Below are 9,010 nucleotides of genomic sequence, written 5' to 3'. Positions count from 1 at the left end.
AGCCTCCAGCACCCGGAATTCCCAGGTGGTCTCCCATCCAAGATACTAAACAGGCCCGACCCTGCTTAGCTTCCGAGATCAGACGAGATCGGGCGCCTTCAGGCCGATACGGCAGGAGACGGACGCGGCCGCCGCGGGGCGCCCTAAGAGCCTTGCGCTTCGCCTCCCTTTCGCTCTGACCTGCAGGTCGGGCCAACGGGCCGCCCCTCTCCTCGGGGGGCCGTGCTGTACTTGAGCCGCACGACCCGCGACCTCACTCCAGCCTGCTGACGCCGGCCCGGCCCCCGAACACCGCCAACACCAGACCAGCAACCGCCTGGCCGGGCCCCGGGGCCCGATGGGCTTCCAGGACCCCCCAGTGACCGGGAGGGCGTGCGTGCGTGCGCGCGGGGCCTGGGGGTTGGGCTGAGGGGTGCGGAGGTCTCGGCGCCCTCCCACCCCCGGCCACTCCAGACCCGGCCGCGCTGGCTGAGCGGGGCCTCCCCCGCCGCCCCCATCCCGTTCGCTGCTCAGGGCCGCGCGACCCCGGAGGTGTCGGTCTTCGGGGCCCGCCGCCTCCCGATCCCCGCGGCCCGGGGGCCTCTGAACCTCCTGCGGGCCTAGGCGCAGCGAATCTTGAGCGCCCAACTTGCCCGGCACCTGCCCGCTGCCCAAACCCACCGGGAGCCACGGAGGCGCGGTCGACAGGAGCGCCTCAGCCCCGCCCCTTTGCCCTACCGAGGCGCCCCCCTTGTCCCCACGCCGCCCGCCAAGCACCCGACCTTCCTGAGAGAGCAGACGAACCACAGGCAGACACACAGACAGACAGACAGACACACACACACACACACACACACACACGAGTGTGGTCTTTGGAAATACTTCTGTTCGTAGTTGCTGGGTTGAGCCCAACTGTTATAGGACCCATGGAGTGCGGCCCATCAGGCTCCTCTGTCCGTGGCATTTCCCAGGCGAGAATACTGGAGTGGGTTGCCATTTCCTTCTCCAGGGGATCTTCCCGACCCAGGGATCAAACCCGAGTCTCCTGCGGGCGGATGCCTTGCCATCTGAACCAGCACATTGCGAATTCCCTAGGCAAAATACAAAGAAAAGAGCTCGTGTGCTACTAAGTGGAAAGATGATTGAAGAAACAGAAGGTGTCCTTTGTTGGTATCTTTGAATCTTTCTTTAGTTTTCGTTGATTTTTACTCTTAAGGCTACTTGAACAAGGCAAGAGAGAAACCCCAGAATTGAAAAGCAATTGACTTTTTTGAAAGAAACCTGTGCAGGTTAAGCACTCTTCGTTTTTGAGAGATGGTGAAATGCAAAATCTTGATTCAACACATATGACTTTGGTGAACTTTATTTCAAATCTCCATGATGAACCCCTAAGGCGTCCAGGAAGAAAGGAGTAGAGCGGGAGACAAAAAGAGCAACCTTTCCCCTTGGCGCCATCCCAACCAGCTGCTTAGTTCCTTCATCTCATGGACTACCATCTGGGCTTATCTGGTTTGTCTGATTCTTGTTTCGGGGCCTGTTTCTAGTCACAAGGCTGTCAAGAGTGGGGTGGATGTTTGGGAGGGGGGGGAAGCCCTTCTTTCCATTCCACATGAGACCCAGTGGACAATCCAGGCCCTTGCTACTGCATTGAGTGTGCAGCAGAAATATCAACGGTGATGCTGGTTAACAACGCATATTCCTGGAATCCACTCCTTTGGCTACTGACTGTGTGTGGTGGTGGTCTGGAACCTATATCTGGAAGCTTTCCTTATGATTGCAAATGACACCAAAGTCTGAGGACGATGGAAGATCTTCACATTTCTGCAGGAGCCACACACCTCCAGAAGGAACCACAAGACTTGCTTGAAATGGTCAAGGTATAAGTATTGGACTAAAGGTTGGAAGGTCTCCACAATTCTATGGAAATCAAAATATCTTTCTTTGAAGTGAAAATGGATCATACTCAACGTTCACGTTCTTGTAGAGCTTTTGAGAAGCCCTAAATTGTAGAAATCTGCTGTACGAGTTCCTTGAAAGCAAGAACCTATATTTATGGATATGTCTTAGTGCCTTAGATTGTGCCTTGATTATAGTGTACACGTCAACCCAGGAAATAAAGAATTGAATCGCCAAATATACAAAGAGATCAAAAGTGCCGAGCCAAGTGACACCTTGACGCTTCCAAGAACTTTTCTGTCTTTCACACACTAAGTAAATCCTGAGCACCTACGATGAGCTGGGAGGCATGTAATAAGTTTCTGGAACTAGAAGGCGGAGAGAAGAAGACACAGAGTTCCTGCTTTCACTGAGACGAATCTAATGATACATCACAGGCAGATCCTTTGAGAACTTGTCGAGGGGCCTCTACCCTCACCAAAACCTGGGTGTCAGGGAAGGCTTTTCAGAGTAACAATTGAGTTGAGGTCCATAGGTTGAACCTACGTAAACCAGGGTTAAGATGCAGGACGAATTTCAGGCAGGGAAAATAGCATCTTGGAAGGCTATGTGACCAGGGAAACTTAGAACATTCAAGAAATGAAAAATGCCCTATGGGATGGAAGCCAAAGAGTACAGAGGGCATTCCAGTTAAAAGACATCAGAGACTAACGTGGGGAACAAGCATGAAGGGATGTGATCATATATTCAATATGATGGGAAAATACAAGAGCAGTTGGGGCAGGGAGATGATAGAATTTCTCTGCATTTCCAAAATGTCATCTTCCTCCATAACACTAATGTTTGGAGCGACTCAACTCCAAGTTACAAGGAGGGACCACTTCCACGAGTTCGAATAGTCCTCATTGCAAAGTCTGTCAATAACGAATGCTAGAGAAGATGTGGACCAAAGGGAACTCGACTCCACATGCAGATTGTGTGGGTGAATTCTCTAAGAAATTAAGGGAAGGAGTGCTACATCTTGTTTATTGTATTGTGTTTGGGGGGAACTATTTTGGAATTAGAGGAGCCCATTTCTCAGTATATGATTTCCAAACTAGGCAAGTATAATTACAGTCTGATAAGATGTAACTCAAATAACTTCTGAATGTTAATTGATTTTGAAAGAGGAAATAATCTTGCAAGAGAAATGTAGACAAACAGGAAAAGCATAGTTGTCAATATATTAACCTAGAGATGCTACAAATATTGTTTAAGAAATATGAAAGTTTCATGGAGTATTTCACATGAAGGAATTATTTCCTCTTAAAAGTCAAAAGGGCTTCCCTGGTGGCTCAGAGGTTAAAGCATCTGCCTGCAATGCAGAAGACCTGGGTTTGATCCCTGAGTCAGAAAGATCCCCTGGAGAAGGAAATGGCAACCCACTCCAGTATTCTTGCCTGGAGAATCCCATGGATGGAGGAGCCTGGTGGGCTACAGTCCACTGGGTCGCGAAGAGTCAGATACTACTGAGCAACTTAACTAACTTAAAAGTCAAAAAGGATCATGAGTCCACTCATAAAAATGATTTGTTCTTCAGTTTTATCATGAATTACCTGACTAAAGGATGATTATGTATTGTATTATTCCTTCAAAATTATAGCACATTGTTCACTTTCCAGATTTTTATTTAATTGATATTTATTTAACATTGACTCTGTGCCAGCACTGCAAAACCCACCCACTCACCCTACACCAATTTTGTGACTTCATTAGAAACCACTTAATCAAGCAAATTCTATAGTTACCTCTATTTTACATCCTAAATTGGCACATTATATGTCGCCCTACTTAACACTATTAAGATTATCTCTTTTTTAAAAATTCTTGATAAATCTAATTCCTGGCTTCCTCACAAAATAATTTAAATTATATAAAAACTGGAACTTTGTCTAATTTATCACTGTATTCTTAGCTCTTCGAGGAATATTAGTACTAGATATTCAAAAGACTCGTATTAAATGAAAATGATTTCAGTGGGTCTCAAAATAACTTGTCTTTAAAAGGCATTGGTGCGGGGAGCTGCCCGTCAGAACGGGGTCCTTTGTCCGAAGGACACAGCTCTGGGAGCTGCCTCAGTCCTTGAGGGTTTGCTTGCAAACATAGCTCTCTGTCCCGCCACCCCAGAGATTAGGCGCTTATTTACTGCAGGCACCTGGAGTTCTGTGCAAACTTCTCACGCACAGAGAAATATTATCTGGTGTAAGAAATAATAACAGGGTGCCATTCCCATGCTCTCAAGATTTCTTGTGACTGTTTGTAAGATGTGTAGGTCAAACAAAGAAAATGTTAACTGTCTTGTCTTTCTCACGCTCTTCTGTATAAATGTGAGATGCTGAATAAAGTTGGTGTCAGACTGCGTCCCTTCGTGGAGACGTGTCTGAACCTCTCGACCCCATCTTTGTTGGAGATTTCTCTTGCTTTCGTTTCTTTTCTCAGCCCCGCCGTGCACGTTCTCGGGACCTGATCGACTTTGCCGTCTAGCACCGGCACATTGGTGCCATTTAAAGTAGATATTAGGTTTCCATTTTCTCATCAATGATTCGTTTCATTGGTTTTGTCATTTCAGATAACTTTCTTGAACATCAGATCATGGAAGATAGAAATAATGTTACTGAATTTATCCTCTTAGAACTTTCTATGGACAAGAAAGTCCAGATCCTCTGCTTTTTATTTTTCTTATTCTGTTACCTGGCTATTTGGTTGGGGAATTTGATCATTGTGATTTCTATTACATGCAGTCAGCTAATCACCCAGCCCATGTACTTCTTCCTTAACTGCCTTGCACTCTCAGATCTCTTCTACACCTCCACTGTGACACCCAAACTCATGACTGACTTACTGATGGAAAAAAGGCCATTTCCTATAAAAACTGCATGACACAGCTTTTCACCACCTACTTCTTTGGGGAGGGGGGAATGAGGTCTTCACCCTCACAGGGATGGCCTGTGACTGCTATGTGGTCATCAGCAAACCTCTCCACGACGCCATCACCATGAACAGGCAAAAACGTCACTCAATTCTCATAGCGTCGTGTGCAGGGGGACTTCTTCATTCTCTTGGTCTCTTTCTTCTTGCGATTGTTTCACCTTTCTGTGGCCCCAGTGAAATAGACCACTATTTCTGTGATGCATATCTTTTGTTGAAACTAGCCTGCACTGATACACACAAAATTGGCTTTTTTGTCATTGCCAATTCTGGCTTGATGGGACTGGTGCTCTTTGTGGTTTTGATGGCCTCCTACATTTTGATTCTGTATAATGTGTGCACATATTCTGCAGAAAGCCACCATAAAGCACTTTCCACCTGTAGTTCCCACATCACAGTCCGTGATCCTCTTTTTCACACCTGTCATCTTTGTTTACATTAGACCTGCCACAACATTACCAGAGGATAAAGTGTTTACGCTCTTCTACACAATTATTGTCCCCATGCTCAACCCGCTTATCTACACACTTAGAAACATGGAGATGAAAAATTCCATAAGAAGAGTTTGGTGCAATAAAAGGTTCTGGGAAAGGAGCTTAATGATCTGAAGGTCATTCATCTCTGACGCCAGTGACTGTCTTCTCATCACTCCCTCTGTTGCTGAGTCTCTCCTGCTAATGGGAAAATCAGTCAGAATGTGTAAAAGCCAAGCCTCCAACAACAGCTTGCCTTCAGTGGTTCCTTCTTTATTTTCCTCTCAATGCGTTTTCCTTGATTTCACTTTTCACTAATAATCCCCTTTGATTAAAAAAAAAAGAAAAGGAAACTTTTTACAGAGTAAAAACACACTGAAAAATCTGGAGGGAGAGTGATCCTGCCTGTATTGAAGGCTAAACCTGGGGGAGACTTCGCTCTCAAAATACTTGGCCTCAAGGTATAAAAGGTAATAATATGTTACAAGGTAAAAGACAGTTAAAGAATCCACCTGCTAATGCAGGAGACACATGTTCAATCCTTGGGCCAGGAAGATCCTCTGGAGAAGGAAATGGCTACCCACTCCAGTGTTTTTGCCTGGGAAATCCCATGGAGAGAGGAATCTGGTGGGCTACAGCCCATGGGGATGCAAAACAGCTGGACATGATTCAGCGACTAAACAAAAACAAAAAGGCAGTTATAGGAAAATAAGAGCAATCACATACTGCAAACTCCTTTCAGAACTATATACCTAGCCTCGTATCCTACAACTCTAGATTTCTTTTAATCAAGTACCTAGAGATTTTTTTGTGTGTATTTGTCAACTGCTATTATTTTACTTAAGTGAAAAGAATATATAGATCTAAATACAACATAGTGTAAAGTCCAGCCTTATAGTCGACATGGCAAGTCTTACAGTCTGAAAAGCAAGTCACTGTGTGATCTGTTTGTGAAGTAACATTGTACGTATTGGGGGAAATATATGTGTATGTGTGTGTATATATATATATATATATATATATATATATATACACATACAAACTCATGCTATTTGAACTGGGTTTGACATTAAGTATACATGATCAAGGAATAAATAAACTACAACTGACTTTGCTACAAAAAAGAAGAAAATATAAATCCTTTAGTTCCTCAAAACAGATGATTTATCTCAAAGTAAAAGACTTTCACTTACTATCTAAATTCAAGTGTAGAATAATCCTAAAATAATATTTGACAAAATATAGATCAGACTCAGTGATGGGAATATATATATATATATATATTCTGCTGCTGTGCTTAGGTGTTTCTGACTCTGTGGCCACATGGACTGTAGCCCACCAGGCTTCTCTGTCCATGGGGATTCTCCAGGCACAAATATCGGAGTGGGTTGCCATGTTCTCCTCCAGGGGATCTTCCCAAGCCAGGGACTGAACCCAGGTCTCCCACATTGCAGGCAGACTCTTTACCAACTGAGCCATCAGGGAAGCCCAAGTATACTGGAGTGGGTAGCCTATCTCTTTCCCAGGGGATTTTCCCGACCCAGGAATCAACCAGGGGTCTCCTGCATTGCAGGTGGATTCTTTACCAGTTGAGCTACCAGGGAAGTCTAATGTGTATACATCCATACCTATAGGATTTTCATGATTTTCTAGGGCAAAGTATACATTTTGTTTGAAATACATTTTTAAGATTGCTGCATTTTCTTATGAAAATGTGCATAGTTTTGGATATAAAATGTAACTATTAATAGTATAGATTTGTATTCTATATAATGAGTTAAACTATATTTAATACTATAGATTTATTTTAGGTAATAGGATATTTTCTAATGTTTCTCTCTCAAATAATGTAATATTTTTTAGAATTAATAGGACAGATGATGGATTTTAAAGAATCATATTATTACTATGTCATAAAAATGTTGTTAACTGTTCTCCACACAAAGATAGGCCATATTAATATTTGGCTATATTATGTGTGTGTCTCCTTCAGAATTTTCCACAGTTTATTGTGACTCACACAGTCAAAGGCTATGGCATAGTCAATAAAGCAGAAAGAGACGTTTTTCTGGAACTCTCTTGCTTTTTCGATGATCCAGCAGGTGTTGGCAATTTGATCTCTGGTTCCTCTGCCTTTTCTAAAACCAGCTTGAACATCTGGAAGTTCATGGTGCACGTATTGCTGAAGCCTGGCTTGGAGAATTTTGAGCATTACTTTACGAGCAACAAAGATCTGTCTAGTCAAAGCTATAGTTTTTCCAGCAGTCATGTATGGATGTGAGAGTGGACTATAAAGAAAGCTGAGGGCCGAAGGATTGATGCTTTTGAACTGTGGTGTTGGAGAAGACTCTTGAGAGTCCCTTGGACTGCAAGGAGATCCAACCAGTCCATCCTAAAGGAGATCAGTCCTGGGTGTTCATTGGAAGGACTGATGTTGAAGCTAAAACTCCAACACTTTGGCCACCTGATGAGAAGAGCTGACGCATTTGAAAAGACCCTGATGCTTGGAAAGGTTGAGGGGAGGAGGAGAAGGGGACAACAGAGGATGAGATGGCTGGATGGCATCACTGACTCAATGGACATGGGTTTGGGTGGACTCCGGGAGTTGGTGACGGGACGGGGAGGCCTGGTGTGCCGCAGTACATGGGGTCTCAAAGAGTCAGACACGACTGAGGGCCTGAACTGAACTGAATATGTATGTGTCTTATTTTTGTATTTGCAAGATACTTTGCAAATATTATTTTGCATATTTTGCTGAATATTTAAATGTCAAAAAAGAATGGTGTTTCAGAATTGTAAATAATAATCTTAAGGAGGCAGAAGTTATCAAAGTAACTGAATGAATATGTTGTAAATAATGTAAATCAACCAAATCTTACTTAATTTCCCAATTGAATTATCTCCTCAAGTGGATCAGTTGTTTGGAGTTACATTTTCATAAAGATCATCCATTCGTCTTCCCAGATAGTTGCGAATATCTGGTAATAACTGATATTTTTCAATATCCTCATCTCTGTGTTTGCTTATAGTGTTTAACAGCCTTCCATAGAGACCTCAGCTCTGCCTTCATGTGTAAATTAAGCAGAAACCATAATCCATGACCTTCAGCCATGAACTACAGAGTTTAATACCAGATATTTTGGGTGAGGAATTTTTAAAAAAGATGCTTACAATATATGCCATTCTTATCTCTCCTGTTAATAAATACAAGTACTAGGAAATAAAGAGGCCAGAATATATTGCTTCATTTCACAGAGACATCATTCATACAAATCTCTCTCTCTCGGAATGAGGCTTAAAATAAGACATTATTCTGTCTGCCTCATTCAGTCTGGATTCATGAGCAGTTCAGGTTGTGGGGTGGTGGTTGCTTTTCGCTAGTAAATCACACTGTATGAGAAAACTCATATATTGAGTTTAATTCCTATTATGTGGGGATTTCTTATGTTATGTCAGTTCAGTTCAGTTCAGTCGCTCAGTCGTGTCCGACTCTTCGTGACCCCATGAATCGCAGCACGCCAGGCCTCCCTCTCCATCACCAACTCCTGGACTTCACTCAGACTCACGTCCATCGAGTCAGTGATGCCATCCAGCCATCTCATCCTCTGTCGTCCCCTTCTCCTCTTGCCCCCAATCCCTCCCAGCATCAGGGTCTTTTCCAAAGAGTCCACTCTTTGCATGAGGTGGCCAAAGTA

General features: G+C 43.7%; 1 pseudogene; it reads right to left on the bottom strand.

Moving 5' to 3' along the window:
- On the bottom strand, positions 1-120 carry LOC129640811 (uncharacterized; annotated as a pseudogene).
- Between the last annotated feature and the right edge of the window lie 8,890 nt (positions 121-9,010).

This window comes from Bubalus kerabau, unplaced genomic scaffold, assembly GCF_029407905.1.
Source record: "Bubalus kerabau isolate K-KA32 ecotype Philippines breed swamp buffalo unplaced genomic scaffold, PCC_UOA_SB_1v2 scaffold_40, whole genome shotgun sequence".
NCBI lineage: Eukaryota > Metazoa > Chordata > Mammalia > Artiodactyla > Bovidae > Bubalus > Bubalus kerabau.
This window is presented reverse-complemented; position numbering and strand designations above follow the sequence as displayed.